At 34.5% G+C, this 20,606-nt stretch overlaps 1 long non-coding RNA gene across 1 annotated transcript in view; it reads right to left on the reverse strand.

Moving 5' to 3' along the window:
* Positions 1–1,416: 1,416 nt before the first annotated feature.
* Positions 1,417–20,606, reverse strand: part of LOC103095320 (uncharacterized) — a 46,061-nt gene continuing 26,871 nt past the window's right edge. The window contains exons 2-3 of the long non-coding RNA XR_461391.2: positions 12,533–12,621; positions 1,417–1,639 (exon numbers count right to left, since the gene is read on the reverse strand). This is a non-coding gene — a long non-coding RNA (uncharacterized LOC103095320). The remainder of the gene's footprint in view (positions 1,640–12,532; positions 12,622–20,606) is intronic.

Here is a 20,606-nt window from a genome sequence, read left to right on the forward strand (position 1 = left end):
GTGGCTTGGACTTAGGGATTAGAGGCTGGAAGATATCTATTTGCAGATCATTTAATTGGTTAGTTAATGTATGCACCTCCTTTTGAAGTCCTAGGAAATGTTTGAGTTCAGCAACTTGCCGGCTGGTTGTTTTGTGGCCTCTTTAAGATTCTCAGAGCCAGGGAGTATGGGGAAAACAGGAGGGGTGAGGCTGCCGCCGAGATTGTATGGAGGAGACTTGTTTTTATACTGTGGGGGAGGCCTGTTTTCCAGGTGATTACTGTCCTGATAGTGGGCGGCCTCTTCTTCTAGCTCTGTCTGATAAGTGGGATTAAGTATGTCCTCTGAATCAGGGTTTGTATATAGAACGGGGTAAAGGTGGGGTTTGGGTTTGGAAGGGACAAGAGGTTCCCTAAGGGAGGGATTTTCAATTGGTTCATCTAAGAGGGAAGGAGGGCGTTTGTCTTTTTCTGGTGGTAGTTCCTCCTCCTCAATTTTTGTTTTATGGTCTAAGATAGCATCTTCAGCTAAGCTAAGGAGGTGGGAGACCTGTTTATTAGTGTCGGCTTCTTTAAGAATATCACGGATTAGTCCGTAGTAAGAAAAATATTCATTGGGGATCTCTTGGCCTGATTTTATTAGGCTGTTCAATTCTTTGCCCACTTTGTTCCAAGTAAGGGGGTGAATTCCGGGGACATGTAAAATGAGCCAGGGGCAATGTTCCTCTATAAAGCAGAAGAACTTAAATAAATTTTTCTTTTTTACCCTAATACCTCTCTCCCTGAGACTATTTTTTAACTCTTTAACAAATAGAGCTTCTTTTGAGTGTCTTCCCCATCTCATTCACATAGTTATCACATTCGCTTCCCCACTTTCTCGCCAATCCTCTCGCGAGAGAATAGAAATGGATACTAATGGGTCCACACTTGTAAGCGATTTGAGGGCTCAGTCAGAGTTGGTCTGGCCAAGGCCATTCACTCACGCCAGAATGGGATGGACCACGTCGCTTGAGCTTAGGCGGATGGTATAAACCCCCATCGGGAGACCGCCCTGTTACTCGTATGCGAATCGTGGGCTGAGTTTTCCTCTCCTCTCTGCAATCATACACACAGTCACACACACAGTCACTCTGGGGTAATCACTCTCAATTTTTTATGCCTATGGGGGATGGGACGACTTACCCTATGCCTCAAGGCTGTCCGTTCAGCCTCTACCTTTGTCCGCAGAATTTGTTTCTCAGTCGTCCAGTATGCTGTCTTACTCAATGCCTTACTCAATGTCTTACTCAACCCACATGTTGGGCGCCAGAATGTCCGGGACCAGCCGGATACAACGATGGGGTTCGTGAAGCAGCCACCTAAAAAGACCATAGGGGGAGGGGGAGAGAGGGGAGACCAAGCACGCAAGAAAGAGACAGAGTCTGTCTGATAGTGTCAAGGCTCTTTTATTGCAGGTGCAGGGCAAGAATATATATGCTTGAGGTGGGGGGGGTTGGTGATTAAGGACGGTTTATACCAGGAGAGGATGTGAAGAACTATTATGGTTTATGGCCGTTGGTCTTAACGACGCCAGTTTTCAGGAGGTAACTTGTTTGTTCAGATTCCAAAAGATCCTTATCTTGTTCCTGGTCATGAGTTGTCCCCAAATATGGTCTCTGACACTTGAAAATGAAAGGACAATTAAAATAATATCAACTTTTAACTGAAATGAAGAAAAGAAATAGAAAAACACTGGTCTCAGAAAGAACTAGATGATTTTGCTGCATTATCTCTTTAATTTCATGTTTTTAAGAGCAAATTGGACTAAACAAAAAGAAAAAAATTGCATAAATAATGCTAAGGTGGAGAGAAATTAGAATTGAGACAGAAATATCTAATTCTTAAAAGTCAATATACCAATTTGAATTATATGACTTTTTTTGTTTTGTTTTGGGAATCCTTATCCAAGGTGTAACCCTGAGCCTGAGTCTTCAAATGGCTTCAATGGAAAGGTGTTTGAAACATCAAAATTCAAATATTTTGACAAGCACTGGACTAGATGGCCTTTGAGGTCTCTACAGACTCTGTGATCCTGTGATTCTGATTATTGGTACACAGGCATTTGACCAGTGTTCTTTGAAAGAAAAGAAATGTGTGTTCTGAAACTGAAAGGAAAAGATCACATATAGGAGTCGTAACACATTGAAATGTTTTGTTGTTAAGCATGAAAGATTCAGATTGTTTGTAATTCTTTATAGGTTGGTGTCTTCTCTGTGATAGAATAGCCTCTATGTACATTATTTTTTTGAACTATTTAGTATCTGAATCTGTGTTTCCAGATAGTTTCTAAATAATTTTCAAATGCGAAGCAAGATAGTGACCTTGAAAGATGCTCTTTCACCACCTAAAATACTTTTACAAACTTTCCTCATATTTAGAGTTTGCAAAGATAAAACATTTCTTCTCTTGATTCCACTCTCACATGTGACTTGGATTTTCTCTGAGAGTATGTTTTTTCAAAGCAATTATTTTAACAAAAAAAAGAAGAACCTACTTTAGGCTTTTTGATTTATACTCAAAGCAACAAAGGTAAGGGTTCAGAATGTAATTAACTTAAAATATACCCTGGAACCTATCTAGCTCATCATGTTTTAATGAGTCTTTCTAAGTAGATGATCTTGGCAAAAATAAATAAATAAAATAGAGTAGAATACTGATTACCAAGGTCTTAGCTTTTACCTAAGCAAAAACCTTATGAGATGCATCTTTGGAAGCACAATTAAAGTGTCACTGAATAAAACTTTCTAAAAATGTGGAAAATAGATTTCCCTAGGGACTTAACCTTTGAAGATGTTAACAAAGTAGACTAGATTTGACTAAGGAGATGGGGCATTTGAAGATTTTCATACCAATAAAGGCTCAAGTAACAGAAAAATATTTAGTGGCATATGCAGATAATGGATGAGATATTTAGCCCAGAGTAAATATTATGTGAATGTTAAACAGTGAATAAAGTTTATAATAAACTCTGCCTAGAATGCATCCTATCCTCACCTCTGCCATAAACAGAATTTAAGTCTAAAAGTATATTAGAAAACATTTAAGCAAAACCACATTGAAAAGTAATATGCACTCCTCTCATGACATGACCTGTTCAAGCTTTTCTTGAACACATGCAAGTTGGAGGAATGATTTTCTGTTAAGGCAACCCATTCTCCCTTTGGATTGCTCTAATGATTTGGAAGTTTTTAAATAACAAGACAACTTTTGCCTCCTTTCAACTGCCTTTATTTCTGCCTCTATACTGAGGGTCAAAAATAGAAGCTTAATCTTTATTTCAGAGGATGCCCTTGAATACATCCACCATTGCTCTTTCTTCTCTCTTTGAGGTTTCAGTTCTGTAGGCTAAACTTTTGTTATGATTTTGGTCAGGCCTTAAACTACAAGTACTCAAGATGCTTCATGATGCTGCGTGCTTTCCTCTGAACCTGATTGAAAGCTACTCTTTTTAGAAGCAACAATGCTGATGAATTGATACACTTTGTTTTCAGCAGTTAATTTACTTTTTGATTAACTTTGGGATTTAAAATTTTAATGCTGTAAAATTCTGGGTCAAAGAGTGCTGAGATGAGGTTATGAGAACATTGTATATTAACCATTTGTTTCATATTTGACAGAAATATGGGTTTTTATAGCTTCTATATAAAAGAAAGAAGTGAATCATTAACAAATGAGAGTACACTGATTTGAAGGGAGCCAGCTAAGAAGACACAAAGAAAATATCAACAAGATAATCTATTTTACATCTCAAAATGCTTATATCTCTTGTTTATTTCTAAATTCTTCTCCTGTCAATAAATCTGATAGGTAAAATATGTTCCCCATTCTAATTTCATTATAACATATCCCTTTATGTTTAGGACACATGCATTTTGATTTTATCTTGGTAAATGGTATAAGGTATTGGTCTATACCTGGGTTCTGCTAGATTATTTTCCAGTTTTCTCAATAATATTTTTTACCAAATAGTGAATTTTTATGTCAATTGGGTAAGGACTAAATAATCTGTGGTATATGATTATAATGGCATACTACTATGCAATAAAAATAATGAACCTATTAATTAAAAATGGGAACACATAAAATTATCAAGAATAAAATGAGCAAAAGAGAACATTATATACAACAAAAGAAATAGTTTGAGGAATAACTTGTGTATGTCCACCTACAGAGAAATAACTGATCAATAGAAATAAGAAACTCATCATTACATATATATGTGTATGTGTGTGTGTGTGTATATATGTGTGTGTGTGTGTATATATATATATATGTATATATATATATATATATATAATTTGTTAAATATGGGTAGGGGAAGAAGGGAAGGAGATGTGAGAACCTGAAGGTAAGACACAAATAAATGGATTTAATAATTACACAATGCAATATAGCCCATTTACAAGAGCAGAGGCATCAGAAACCAGAATAAAGAACAAAAAATGCAGAATATGGAACATTGAAGGTGACTGAGCTGAAAAGTCAGCAGAAATTGACTATAAACTGACATGTTTTGCAATTTATATGAAATGCTGAAGTGTTTGTAGGAAAATTCTGGTATTTAAGTCTGATTGGAGGAATAAGAATATTCAGATATTTGAAGATCTGTTTGGGAAAGAGACTTCCTTGTTTTCATCTGCTATCTAAAGCTTCATCAGTCTTTTACATGTATCTTTTAAGTGAACTCTTTTCCAGAGTTCCCCTCTTCTGTACCCATTGTGGATGCCATGAAATGAACCTGTTAAAAGGATGTGATTATCCTTCCCCTGCTTACCTCTATTTTATCCCCTTAGAGAAATGGTCCTATGTGGTTTGGGTCTTCTTTTATGGTACATGTTCTCAGTTACAGATATAAGAAATTACCAGCAGGTATAGACATGGAATCCATGGATTGAAGGTGGTGTGGTGCAGCCAGTAAGTAGGAAGGAGTGTCCTGAGAGGCTAGTGTGACTACTTAAACATAGATCCTGTCTGACCTAAGATGTGAAACAAATCTTCTTTTTCTCCCCAGGGACTGTGGTGTAAAGGGGAAGAGGACTGTGCCACCACATTTTGGATGGAATATATATATATATATATATATATATATATATATATATATATATATATATATATATATATTGTGATGATGCTTTCTGAAGTGAATATTGGATTGTAAAAATTTACTGGATGTTCTAAATAAACATCCTAGTGCAAATACCAACAACATGGAAATGGGTTCAGATCAAGGACACATATGATACCCAGTGGAATCGTGCATCAGCTATGGGAGGGGTGGCGGGAGGGGAGGAGGAAAAGAAAATGGTCTTTGAATTCAATGAATAATGTTTGAAATTGACCAAATAAAACTAATGTTTAAAATAAAAAACAATTCACCTTCAAAAGATTCTTCTATATGTTTCATCAATGTTAGCTTTCTCTTTAAAAAAGAAAAGGTTTTATTGATGTCTGTTGTTTTTACATTACAATTATTTCTGGAAATTCTCTCCCCTCATATGAAACCCCTTCTTGTGGCAAAGAAAATTAATTAAATAAAAACATCTGATGCAATGATCAAAAAAAAAAAGTTACTGGATTAGATATAATAGAGGCCATATGATAAAGGAGATAGAGAGATGTAATCAAGAAACCCAGTTTCCCGTCTGCCTCTGACACATACTAACTCTGTTATTGTAAAGTATTTCATCTTTAAGTGTTCAAGACAAACATTGGAACTACAATTTGAAGATCTCTATTGACAGAAAAAACATCTCACTGGGAGTTCCCTAGACAAATGCAATCATAAAGTTAGATCCTCCAGGCCCAGAGACCAGAGTTTGTGGGTTCATCTGGCCCCAGGCACTTCCTAGCTGGTTGACCCTGGGCAAGTCATTTAACCCCCATTGCTTAGCCCTTACCACTCTTCTGCCTTTGAAGCAAAACACAGTATTGATTCTAAGACAGAAGATAAGGGTTTTAAAAAAAGTTAGAACCTCTACCTCCCCTCCCCTGATAGTATAGAATGGCATTTTATGGGAACACAACAAATACTCAGAGTAATATTTTTTGCAAAAAAAGCATTAATTTTATTTGTTGAACATTGTCAATCTTCCTTTTTTAAAAGATATTTTATTTAAAAAATATTTCTCTGACAGTGGCAGGGAATAACAACCTGCAGGGTTGCCTATGAATTGGGCATAGATGGACAAGTTATGGTCAATAAATATGATGAAATACTATTATGTTGTAAGAAACGATGAAGGAGGATCTAGGAAGGGAAATCTAGGAAGACTTGTATGAAGTAATGCACATCAAAGTGAATAGAACTGAAAGAACAGTTTCTACAATGACAATATTATAACAACAAAAAATTGAAAGATGTCCAAACTCTGATCAACATAATGGCCAAGCATTATTCTAGAGGACTGAAGATGAAACATGTTAGCCATCACTTCCAAGAGAGGTGAAGGACTCAGTTAAAAATGAGACACACATATACACATATATGTTTACAAAAACATAAACATGTATATGTAAAGCTATATAAATATGTGCGTGAACATATGTAATGTATTAATATAACATATTTAAATATATACAGTTTGTGTTTCTTTTCAACATAAGCAATGCAGAAATTTTGTTGAAATTGACTATGCATGTTTATAGAAGATATTTTGTTTTTATTTCATTTTTAATCAGGGAGGAGTAGAAAAGACAAATTGTAACTAATACTTTATTTTTAATCAAAATAAAATTTCATTTTAAGGTTATACAATAAAGCTTTGGCAAGAAAAACACAGGTATCTGTTTATATTGCCTTTAATTCCATCTATGACATAAAAGACAAAGAGAAGGCCTGAATGACCTTTCAGATTCTGAGATTTAGAGAAGAACTATACCTAGATGCATAAAGATGCATATATATTTACATATATATATATATAATATCATAGTCTTGATATAAAATAGAAAGTTTGAAAGTGTAGATTTTTCATTCCATTCCATTCCATGGGTTGTTGAATATTTAAAACTGATGCAAATAAGAATGCTGAATGATATTAATACCTAACATTTTATGCAGTACTAAAGGGTTTCATAACTCTTTACATGTTATATTTCATTTGATCCTCACAAAAACCCAGGGAGGTGAAAATAATGATGATGATGATTTATTGCCTATAATATGAAAGGTATTGGTCTAAGTGCTTAATCAATGTGATTTTATTTGATCATCACTACAATCCTCAAAATTAGGTGCTAACATTATTTCCATTTACATTTGAAGAAACTTAAGTTAAATGACTTACCCAGAGTCACAGAGATACTAATTGTCTGAGATGAAATTTGAACTCAAATATTTCTGATTCCATAATCAATACTCTACTGAGTGTGCTATTTACATGCTAGACAAATAATTATCTTGTGAAAGAATGTATAATATCAAATTAAAAAAATTTAGGTTACTAAATACTGATTTTTCAAGCTGGTTTATTTTTTTCTACTCTAAGTGCTGTGCATTTGTCACAGCTTCCTTACATTTTGGGAAATAGTAAAAAAAAATCTAAATATATGTCTCCACAGTTCAGTCAATTCTAATAACTGTTAAAGGAATAATATATGAAAATGGTACATATTTTCTCACCAGCCATTGCTTATCTACCACATTAACATCAATTTTGGCTTTCAATGCAAATATTTTACTTATGGACTGAGAAGAATAAGAAGCAAATGTAGTAGGGACAGTAGAGGATAGTATGGACATATCTTAACTCTATGCGAATTATTAATTCTATAATGTTACTAAAAATTCTTACAGGAACACTTTGAAGAAAATTCTGTCTCGGTAGTTAAAGAATGAGACCCAAGAGGGAAGTTAGTGAAATGTGGCATCACCAGGCTTTGTAGAACATCTGTTAATGCACACTAAAGCTGATGTTCTCTATTTAGAAAGGGAAGAGAAAAGAAATTTGAAACTAAGGAAAGAGTAATTATGAGACTGATGACTTTCCTGTTATCCTGTCCCATGATAGTTTGAGGGAAAGATTTTTATATAAATTGGAGGACTGCTATAGTCTGTCATGTAGAGTGACATAAAAATATAAAATACATTAGTATGCCCATGCTTTAAGGCATTTTAAAAGGAGTAGACCAGAAAGCAATGTTAAGTAACATGAGGTAGGAGGGAGAGGAAATGTTTCTGCTTATTTTGTAAGCAAGTCTACAAAGAAACTTATGGACAACCACCATGGCAACAGGTATTAACTCTTGCTTTTTGCTCACATCTGCACAAAAGCTAATAACATTTTAGCAAAGAATTCACTGATGCTGACAGTTGTGTAGATCCTATCTTAATAGCAGATCGAAGTTGACTAGAGAAGATATTTTTCTAAGATGCTGCCTTGAGCCATTTTTCAAATATGTAGAGGGACAGTGTCAGGTTAAAATGTAAATCTATTTGTTGTCTTATCTATCTCTTTTTAACCTGTTCAAATTCCACTTTAATGTTTAACACAAGTCCTGCCTTTTCTATGTAATCTTCTTGGAATAATGTACGTAATATTTTTCTCCCTCCTTGTGAATTTCTGTTCCATTTACAGTCTACAATATAACCTTCACATTTAATAACATAAATCCTTGTACGGTTTTCTGTTTGTATTAAGGTATTGTCTACTTAATACTATCATAGCTTTTCAAAATGTTATGCTATGCCTTTTGCCACCTATTTTATACCTCACAGTATTGAGGGTGACATATCAATCAATTTACAAGTATTTATCAAGCAGCAGGCCTTGTGCTAGGCTCTTGGGAGAAAAGTACAAAGAAGCAAATAATCTCACTAAAAGTAACTTACATTTAAATGGAGGAAAAAATAAGTACACATAAAATATATACACCAAAAAACAAAGGGAATAAATGTACATCTATCTATCTACATATTATTTTGCAATCTTTTTCTCTATTAACAAAAGTAAAGTACTACGTTGTTTTGATTTGAAAGTACTAGTCACTGAAATATGAGAAAAGCCTCCAAACAGAAAAAAAGTGATTTCGCTGAAACAAAAGAAGAAAGGATGTCTGTTAGGCAAACTAAAATATTAACTTCATTTCTGGCATAAAGGATGCTACTATTGATTGAGAGTAAAACTTGGACTTGAGAAGGCATGGTTTTTAGGACTGCAGCTGACATATGGCATCTTTTGATGCTATTAGCATATCACTTTTATTCTTGGTTCCTTAGAAAATTCTTTGAGACTACATGTTCCAGAGAAAATGCTGAATTACAATGAAAGGGGACTGTTGTTCATTGGAAGATAATCATAAATATATTCTCTACTCATCTCCTGGATGCACTGTAGATGATCAATGAATAATTGTTTGATGTGTGATGTAGCAATGGCCCATTTAAGATGTATAAGTACATAATTAAATATTAGCTTATTTAGTTATAAAGATATATCCCAAAAGAAAGAAAATAACAGCATACATGACTCTTTGGTAGTAACTTAAATATACTGTGTAGATGGAGGTAAAAAGGGATAAAAAGAACAACAAAAAAGGGTGAAAATTGTCAATGTGTAAAGAATTGCCTGTGCACATCCTATTAGGGAAAAAAGAGAAATTATTGGAGGATATTATACGTATCCCATAGAGAATAAAATGAAAAATAGTAGATCACCTATATGAATTAAAATAATATCTCTTAAAAGGACACATGGTTCAACTTTATTACTTTACTCTACCAGTAGAATCTTGAGGACATTGAAAAAATCTGCCATTGTAACTTTACAAAATGAGCACATTAGGATAGTGAAAATCCAAAGATTATTTTATTTTTTTCCCTAATCATTTTACATTGATACTAAGTCTTTCTTGTGAGACCTAAAATATATTGAAAGGAGGGAATTTATGGGGCTGATTTGTACAATCTAAGCCCTGAATGTTGCTAAAAGGGAACTATTTAATTAAGCCTGTAGATCAATTGATAGGTCCACAGAGTATATTGGTCCCTAAACCGTTCTGTGATCTGTCATTGTCTTTCCTTGCCTTGGAAATGCTCTCTGTGCTAAATGTAGCATTTGGTCTCATAAAGGAATTACCCAGAATGAACTTTATATGTTATTCTGTGCCAAAGGGGGAAAAATATCCTCTTAAGTTATTCAGGGACATAATGAACAATTTGTCAGATTTAGCTTTCAGCCAACTTAATATCTTTGCATTAACATTTTAAAAATCTTTTGTGTTTATTTCAAGTAAAACAATACCTGAGTCTGATTGGATCTAGTTAGACAATATCAGAAGAAAAGTATTGTAATATCTTAAACACAGTGAACATCTTAAAATAATTAGATGATAGTAATTATTTTAAGCACTTGCTTTATTTTGAATAGAAAACCACTTCTATAAAAATCATCACCACAAATGTCTAGAATTATGGTTTACAATGAGCCTTAGAATGGACTGCCATCCTCATAGCTACTGAACAATGGAAGAGTGAGCACTAGGCAAATTCTGAGGGTCAGTTTACTCATTGTTCCCTCTCATCTTCCTTTCAGTATCAGTTCTCATATATGAACTATGTGCTATTTCTGTTAACTTCCTCACTCTTCATTTGTTATTTAAAGAACTTCATGATCACTCTATCACGAATCATTTTAGCATTTTATTTATGACAACTCCTGGGTAAAATTCTGGAGCTAAAAGTGGAAAGATTAAAATAATCTTATTCTTAAGGAGTTTACATTCTAATGAGAGAGACAACGAATATATTTGAGACAATAATATGTAGTATAAATTATAAGTGGGCAGGTAGGTGATGTGGCTGTTGAAATGCCAGACATGCAGTCAAGAAGACTCATTTTCCTGAGTTCTAATATGACCTCAAACATTCATCAACTGTGTGACCATAGACAATATACATAGTTTTGTTTGCTCTTCTGTAAAATAAGCAGGAAAAGGAAATGGAAAGCTATTCCAGTTTTTCTGCCAAGAGAATCCCAAATAGGGTCATAAAAGATTGAAAATGATGCAACAAAAATAACAACAATGGTATAAAAATGAAGCGAATAAATAAACATGTATACAAAGTAGTTCAATTCAAGGGAGAAATGATATACCGAGCAGGTGGGAGAATCAGGAGAGACATTTCATGCTGAAGAGGTTGCCTGAGTTGTTTCTTAAAAGAATAAAGGATCTTTGTGTCACAGAGATCAGAAAGGAGAACATTCCATGCATAAGGCATAATCAGTACAAAAGGACAAACATAGAAGAAATTGTCATATTTGAGGAACAGCAAGAAAGCCTGTTTGATTGTATCACAGGATACAGGACAGAAAGTTACATACAATGAAGCTGGACAGTTAAATTGGAACCACATAGTGAAAGGCTTTAAAAGTTAAAGAGAGCAGTTCATATGTACTCCAGAGCCAACTGAAAACCATTGGAGTTGATTAAGTAGAGCAATAATATGGCCAGATTAGCACTTAAAGAAAATTACTTTGGCAATTGTGGATATGATGGACTATAGCAATGAGAAACAGAAGTCAGGAAGACAAACTGGGAAGTTATTGTCATACACTTTGTTAGAAGCAATGCAGGCCTGAATTAAGAGAAGGTACCTGTGTAAGTGGAGAGGAGAGGTTAAATGCAGGGGATATTTTGGAATGAAAATGGCAAGATTTGGCAGCTGAATGGATATGCAGTGTGACGAAGAGGGAGTTGTTGAGGGTACCACCACGTTACAGAACTGAATGTTTAGAAGGAAAGATGGAAATCTGGGAGAAAAGAATATTTATGTGGATTAATAATGAATTAAAGTTTTAGACATGTTAAATCTGAAATTTATCTAGAACATTGAGTTTGAAGTATTCAATAGGCACTTGATAATTTGGGATATACAAATGTGAGAGGAATATACATAAGAGATGAAAGTTAAATTAATGTGTGGTAAGGAAATTCCTAAGAGACTGTAGAAAAGAAGCAAGGATGTGACCCTGGCAAACACACAATATCAGTTTTAATGATACAGATAATGAGCTAGACAAAAAAATGGAAAAGAAATGAACAGAGAATTAAGAGAACTGTAGAAGAGTATTTTCTCAAAGGACATACACACACACCCCCCACAAAGTACAAATTTCAGCAAGGGTTTTGAATAGAAAGAATAATGAGATTAGATGATCAGAACTGGAAATGAAAATATTATTGATAATTTTAGAGTACCATTTCAGTTGAATGATGTGATCAGAAGCTAGATTTGCAGGAACTGATGAAAGAGTGGAAAGAGAGGAGAATGAGAATAGGATTGGTGTAATTTCAATGTATTTGGATGCTAAAAGAAAAAAATACAGAATGTTTGCTTGAAGAAATAGTCCAAAACTCAGTGAAATGTCTTTTTTATGAGTAAGGACACATTGGCATGTTTGAAAGCAATAAGTAAGAAATTAATAAATAAAATGGCATTTAATATTATTGGGGATTCAATATGAAAGGTAGGAAGAGAAGGGAAGAGATGCATATGCATATGTAAATGTGCATACCTTAGCATGGAACAGTTCCATTTTTGTTTTGTTTTCTTGAATTTTTTTTCAGATTATAAGATTGCCCCTATTTCCTTCTGAGAGGTCTCCTGTAAAAAAAATAAAACCATTAAGTAAAAATAATCCACACAGTGACACTGTCTGAATGTTCATATTACATTATAAACTGGTAGCATCCACACCGTTGTCTCTATATTTAATAATTAAAAAGAAAGATAATTATTTCTTTCTTTTATGCCCCCCCAGCCTATTGGGGGAAAAACAAAAAAGAGAAAGAAATCATTGCAAGAAATATAGGTATTGAAGCAAAACAAATTCCCACAATGGGTATTTGCAAAAAAATTGCATTTATATCTATCATCTGTCTCTAAATCTTGCACCTTTCTATTAGGATCCTGTTAATTTGTTTCAAAAGACTTCAGAAATTATGGATGATCATTGTATAGATCACAGGCATTGCAGTTTTCATTATCACCTGTACAGTGTTCTAATAGGAATTGTTCTCTTAGTTCTGCTTATTTAATTAAATATTGTTAAAATTATTTAAATATTTCTTAATAATATTAATATTATAGGATATGTGAAGTTACTAAAATGAATATTTTAGCATTTATGAATAATTTCTTTTTTTAATCTCCCTGGGGTATAAGTCTAACCATGGTTCTCTGAGTCAAAGAATATGAATACTTTAGTGAATTTTAAAAAGCACAATTACAAAATAATTCCTAATTTTTAAAACAATTAAAATATAGTAATATGTATTAATCAAGTGGATGTTTTGTAAAGAAAACTTTTAGTATTGACACCATTTAAAAACATTTGTTGAGGAAAGGTGGGCTAAAATGGTGGCAGAGTAGAAGGGAAAGGCCATACTCTCCTAACAACCAACATATACAAAGTATCACAAAAGGAGAAAAATCAAAATCAGACAAGTGAAGGGTCTCAGCCATGGGACATGGCCTTGAAGGTAGGCAGTTTGAGGGCATTTCTGCTCAATAAGGGTATAAAACTAAACCTACAAAAGCAACAGCTGATCATCCCTCCCCCATATTACCTACCATATCAAAGTCAGAGTGAGGGCCAAGAAAATCTCTGAATTCTCAGGGTCTGGCTGAGGGCACCACAGATTTACCCCTGAAGTCAGCACATTTCTTTGTGCTGGACTTTCTGCTGGACAAGCAGGACTTGGGACCTGATACTGGGGCATGGAGCATGTAGCATGGGCTCAGAGATAAGAGTGAGATGGGCTGCCCACCCACAGCAGATGTGGGGGAGAGTGGAAAAATAGCCTCAGGGCAAAAACCACTTGCTGTCTGCCCTCCTAACTTAAACTTCTGGTTGGGAAGGGAAAAGAAAACTAATACAGTAATGGCCACCAACCTCTAAGAACTACAATCCATAAGTACCAAAACAAAAAAAATAATAAGACACAACAGAAAAAACATCTGACCATGGAGAACTTCTATGGTGAGAAACAGCAGACACAGAGGCGACATCAGAGAGCAAAAACCAAACACATTGAAACTTTCAAAAAAGAGTGGAAATTGGTCACAAGCTTTAAAGGGATTCAAGAAGGAGTTCAAGAACCAAGTAAGAAAAATAGAAGAACTATGCGAAGAAAAGTGGAAGAAAGAAAAGAAAGAAATTTAAAAGGAAAATAACAGTTTAAAAGATAGAATCTCCCACTTAGAAAAAAATACAAAGAATTCACATGAAATAATAAGCAAATTAGAGACCAGAACTGACCTGCTGGAAGTCATGAAAAGCAGGCTAGACCAAACCAAAAAGGAAAATCAAAAGATATTTGCTGAAAACCAGTCTTTAAAAACTAGAATTGGGCAAGTAGAAGCTAATGATTTTTCAAGACAACAAAAATTAATAAAGCAAAGGCAAAAGAAAACAAAATAGAAGGAAACATGAAATGTCTCATTGAAAAGACAATGGACCTAGAAAACAAATCTAGGAGAAAAGGATTTGAGAATCATTGATCTACCTGAAAACATGGGAAAAAAATAGAATCCTTGACATCATATTATAAGAAATTATAAAAGAAAAATGCCCTGACATTCTTGAAAAAGGAGGGCAAAACAGGCATAGAAAGAGGTCATAGATCACCCTCTACATGAAATCCTCAAAAAACAATCCATAGAAATGTAATTGCCAATTCAAGAGCTTCCACGTCAAGACTTGAAGTAAATTTCCTCAGCAAGATGGTATATGATAAACCCAAAGATCCCAACTTGTGGGACAAGAACCCACTGTTTGAAAAAAACTACTGTGATAATTGGATAACAGTATAGGAGAGATTAGGGCTATATCAACTTCTCACACCCTATACAAAGATAAATTCTGAATGGGTAAATGACTTAAATATAAAGAAGGAAACAATAAGTAAATTAAGTGAATGTAGAATAGTATACCTGTCAGATCTATGGGTAAGAAAAAAAAATTAAGACCAAGCAAGAAATAGAGAATATCACAAAATGTAAAATGAACAAGTTTAATTACATTTAATTTAAAAAAGTTGTTCAAATAAAACAAATGTATTTAAAAATAGAAGAGAAGCAACAGATTGGGAAAATAAATCTTTATAACAAAAACCTCTGACAGAGGTCTAATTTCTAAAATATATAAGGATATAAATCAATTATACTAAAAATCAAGCCATTCCCCAATTGATAATTGGGCAAGGAACATGAATAGGCAGTTTTTAGATAAAGAAATCAAAACTATTAATGAACACATGAAAAAGTGTTCTAAATCTCTTATGGTTAGGGAAATGCAAATCAAAACAACTCTTGAGTTACTACCTCATATCTAGCAGATTGGCTATTATGAAAGCAAACTAAAGTAATAAATGTTGGAGGGGATGTGTGGCAAAATTAGGACATTAATGCATTGCTTTGTAGAGTTGTGAAATGATTCAACCATTCTGGAGAGCAATTTGGAAAGCCCAAAGGCTACTAAAAATATTTTTGATTTTGATCCTTTTGATCCAGCCATACCACTGGTGATTTATACCCCAAAGAGGTAGTAAGGAAAAAGACCTGTACAAAAATATTCATAGCTGTGCTCTTTGTGGTGGCAAAAAAATTGGAAAATGAGGGGTTGCCCTCCATTTGGAGAATGACCGAATAAATTGTGGTATTGTGGTATATATTGATGATGGAATTGTGCTGAAAGGAATAATTAACTGCAGAAATTCCATGTGAACTGGAAAGACCTCCACGAATTGATGCAGAGCAAAAGAAACAGAACCAGAAGAATACACAGAGACTGATACACTGTGATACAATTGAACATAATGGACTTCTCTACTAGCAGAAATTCAATGACACAGGACAATTCTGAGGGACTTTTGAGAAAGAATGCTCTCCATACCCAGCATAAGAAATGTTAGAGTAGAAACACTGAAGAAAAACATTTCCTTGATTACATGGTTTGATGGGGGCACAATTGGGGATATACACTCTAAATGATCACTCTAATGCAAATATCAATGATATGGAAACAGATCTTGACTTGATACATGTAAAACACAATTGAATTGCTCATTGGCTATGGGAAGTGGGAGGCAGAAGGGGTAGGAAAGAATCATGTAACCATTGAAAAATATTCTAAAATAAATAAGTTTAAAGAAAAATAAATAAAAACAAAAAGTTGTTAAATGTGAATCTTACAGTTTTAATTTGTATTCTTATATTAATAGTAATTTGGTATAATCATTTTTATGATTTGTTAGATTTTTAAATTCTTTTGAGAATTCTTTATTCATATGATTTGTCCGTTATTTGTGATGAAGAGGTAGGTAGCAATAGCACATTGATAGGATATTTCACAAAGTATAATGAGAAAATGATTGTGAACAAAGATATTTTATGAAATAATTTTCTAGTTGGCATTTTTTCTTATCTCAATTATATTGAGTTTTTAGTGCAAAAGCTATGTATTTCATTTAACTGAAACTTTATAATTTATCTCTTCCTTTCTTGGGGAAGAATTTTCTTCATATTCCTACATTTTCTTCCATAAATAAACATGACGATCTATCTATTTATCTATCATCTATCAACCTATCTGTCTATCTGTCTGTCTATCTATCTATCTATCCATCCATGTTAGGGCCATTTAATTCTATTCATGTTCAGGGAAATTTTGAAATATGCTATTAGGCTATATTCTAAAACATGTTTTCCTCAGTCATTCTTGATATTTAAATAGTTCTTTCCCAAGTAATGTAATACCTTGGTTTATTTAGTTCATGCATTTGTCATTCTTTCATTTACTGTTTTGATTGACATTTTTTATTTTAACTAATACCAAATATTTTCCCTAATTATAAAATTAGAAGCAGCTAGTTGAAACAGCTGATAGAGCATTGGACTAAAAATCAGAAAGAAGGAAAAAAAATGCCTAAGTTTAAATATTGCTGCAGACACTTCCCAGCTATGTAACCCAGGATAAATCACCTAAACTTTTTCTCTTAGTTGCTCATCTGTAATATGGGGATAATAACAGCACCTACTTCAGTTACTATGAGAATGAAATGAGATCAAAACATACATAGCTTCCCTTCCCTTATCAAAAGTTCAGAAAAAACAATGTGCTGACAAAAACAGAAAGAATACCATCTCATTCTCATGAAGTTAAATCAACAAGCATTTATTAAGCATCTACTATGTTTCAGGTACTCTAATAAGTACCTAGGCTATGAATATAAGATAAAACATCCCACATGCTCTCTAGGTGATTATAATCTAACAGTTCCACACATATTGTATGAAGACATACAAATATGTATGTGTATATATTTATATACATATGTTTATATATATATAGTATATGGGTAATTTATCCTTTCTATATCTGCTTGCACATAATTGTTTTCATATTTTCTTCCTTATAATACTGTAATTTCCTTGATAACAGGTATTGTGTTTTGCATTTCTTTGTGTCTCCTCAAATTCCCATCCATCTACTATATAGTAATTTGTCATCTGGCAGAACATTTATACTTTTATTTAACTACAGGGAAGACTGGGTCCTGGTTTTATCCATGAAAAGAGATGAGTAGGGGATGAAAAGGTATTTCAAGGATTTGTATTGTCAGTATCTTTCTTTGTATAAATGGGCTCCCTCTATTTGATATGATGTCTTTCCACTTAATGTCTTCATCTTGCTTCACTATACAGTTGGATCTCTGCTGAATTCCTTAGAAGAGTAAGGTGTTGTTGTTCCAAGACATGAGATAGTGTACTAGAAAAGAGTCTTTGTATTTGTGAATGTTAAAATTTCAGGATATGATATGCTAATGTTATATTAATGACTGTAATACAATGATTAGGAGAAGTTATAGTAATGATGGAAGAAAAAAGGAAATGGGGTTGAGAGAGCAAAGAGATCCTTCTTCTCGTCCCTTCTTTCTGAGGGGAGATAGTCAAATCCTGTCTCCTTGAAGGGGAGGTATGTCTTCTGGGAGATGGAGGACAAGAGACTAGAGATGAAAGCCTTGATGATATAACAAGATGCTCCCCTCTGAGGTCCAACCAATCCTTGAGAGGCAAGATGAGTTCTTATGCCTCTGCTTTCCCCAGGGACATCAACTGTCAATCCCTTTCAGAATCTTAGGGCTACCCAACTTTCAAGGACATATGGCAATTCCTTGGGTCAGGCAATCTTGAATCCCTAAGATATAGAAGTCAACCCCCTTTTGGGGAGAGGTGTGACCATCCCCAAATCTTCAATCCCACTAAATATGTTGTTAAAGATTGACCCAGACCTAAATATTGAATAACAGGTGATTTATTGGGGTTGAAGCAGGGAAGAGGTGTCAAGGGTATCAAATAGGAAAGTGGATAAACAGGGAAGTCCTACAGGTATCCCTCTAGCAGAATGGCCCTCCAAAGTATAGGTGTTATACGCTTCCCAGCCTTGATTCCTCTTTCTTGACTTTCGTCCATACTCTTAAGCTGACTAAAACTTGAATATAAGAGTCCAGGGAGAGGTAAGTGAGAGAGAGAGAGAAATCCTTGGAAAGGATCTGTGGATAGCTCTCTTCAAAAAGTCCCAATCCACAGTCCCAATGAGGACTTTAGACTGCTATTACAAATAGTTTGGTTGGAGTTATTCAGGGGTTCAGAAAGGGCAGTATATCTTCCAAGAAATAGGTTTCTCTTGAGCTTCTGGGGATCCACCTCTCTCCTCTCCTTCCCCAAGTTAGAAGTGACTTGTCTATTGAATTTCCAGCCTTTGTTCCTTCCTTAGAACTATGTTTTTTTTCTTTCCCTGCCCTTGCCCTTCTTTCAGTAGGTCCCTCCAAGAGATGTCTCTTGTTCATGTAAAATTTCTCTTATCTTACATGATTTCCAATATTTCATTAGATGAAATAAGCCCTGAATTAAATTTTAATGAAATGTGGCTACTTCTGGTTTTGAAGGAATTATGTTTGAAGTAAGGATAGATTCTTCCTAGGGGCTTCATTTACACACACACACACACACACACACACACACACACACACACACACACACACACATATACATTCATATACATATGTGCGTATATGAAAGCCTTCTGAAAAGAAAAACATATTTGAAGATGTGTTGTGGCTGACATTATTCAATGTCACAATTTATGGACTATTTCTATATTTAGAATTTGAAAAGATGTCAGACTTTATGAAGAACCTATAGAAATCCAATTCACTATTACTTCTACAAAAGTGATGCTAGTTTAAGAATTAGGATACTGTACTCTTAATTAGAATTTCAAACCCTAGCTTTGATATTTGTTGCCTAGAATTCCATTTGTGTTACTTACTAGACAAATCATAACCTCTCTAAGCATTAATTTCCTTATATAAAAAGGAGCAACAACATTTTCTGTTCTGCTTTTATAATAGATTTGTTGTAAGGACACTTCGGGGATTTTAGAGAGACTTGAACAGAAGTCAATCATTAACTTTAAGGGATTTTCAGTCCTTTCCCCAAATGATGGAATAGTGTATTAGACAATGTTCAGCTCTTCCAGGTAAACATGGAAGTAGTCTAGACTTAGGACTCTTCCCCTCTTCACCACCTACTGAAATAGACTACCTCAAAAAGCCAAAAAAAAATTCATATGAATGAAGGGATTCTACAGTAGTGCACATCATTGAAGGTACATAGGATATGGGTATTTCCACACCATGAGGGGGTGAAAAAGCTTCCACCAAAATGTGAGCTGATCCCTCTCCCACCCCACCTAAGGAGCTCCAGAGTCAGAGACAGTGAGCTAGAATCAGTGAGGGAGCGAAGGGAACCTCTACAGTGGGTTCCTCTAGAGGCGCACCTCAATTTCCTTGGCAGCTGACTAAAACCACCTAAGACCTACTCCTGAGATCAGCTAAACCTGAAACCCCAGCAGGCTGAGGAGCACAGACTGAGGATTCCCACAGGGAGATAGCATGGAGAAGGGCAGTGAACAGCAGAAGCTGCAGAGACTCAAGAGTTAGCCTCAGGCAAAATCCTTGCTCCTTAGCTCCAAACACAGAGAGCCTGCCCTCATCACTCAGATTTCTGACTGGAAAAGGAAGAAAAAACAACCATAGTGATAGCAAACAGTGCCTAGGAACAACTTCCCAACACCAAGAAAAACAAGAAGGCATTGATCCTGGATAATTTTTACAGGGGAAAAATCCAGACTACAGAGAAAATAGCAGAAGAGGAAATCCAAATAAATGTCCCAAAACCTTCCCCCAAAATGGAAATTGGCCACAAGCTCTTGAAGAATTTAAATTGGAGCTTACCAAAAATATGGAAGCCTTCTGGCAAGAAAAGTGGGATATAGTTCAAAAAGAAAATAACAGTTTAAAGGACAAGAAATCCCAATTGGAGAAACAGCTAGAAGCCACAAAAAGCAGGATAGACCAAACCAAAAAAAAAAGGAAAATCAAAAGATTATAGCATAAAATCAAAAGTTTATAGCAGAAAACCAGGGCTTAAAGACCAGAATTTGGCAATTGGAAACCAATGATCTTGCAAAACAGCAAGAATTGATAAAGCAAAGTCAAAAGACTGACAAAATAGAAGAAAAC

The sequence above is a fragment of the Monodelphis domestica genome, chromosome 2 (assembly GCF_027887165.1).
Source record: "Monodelphis domestica isolate mMonDom1 chromosome 2, mMonDom1.pri, whole genome shotgun sequence".
Lineage (NCBI taxonomy): Eukaryota > Metazoa > Chordata > Mammalia > Didelphimorphia > Didelphidae > Monodelphis > Monodelphis domestica.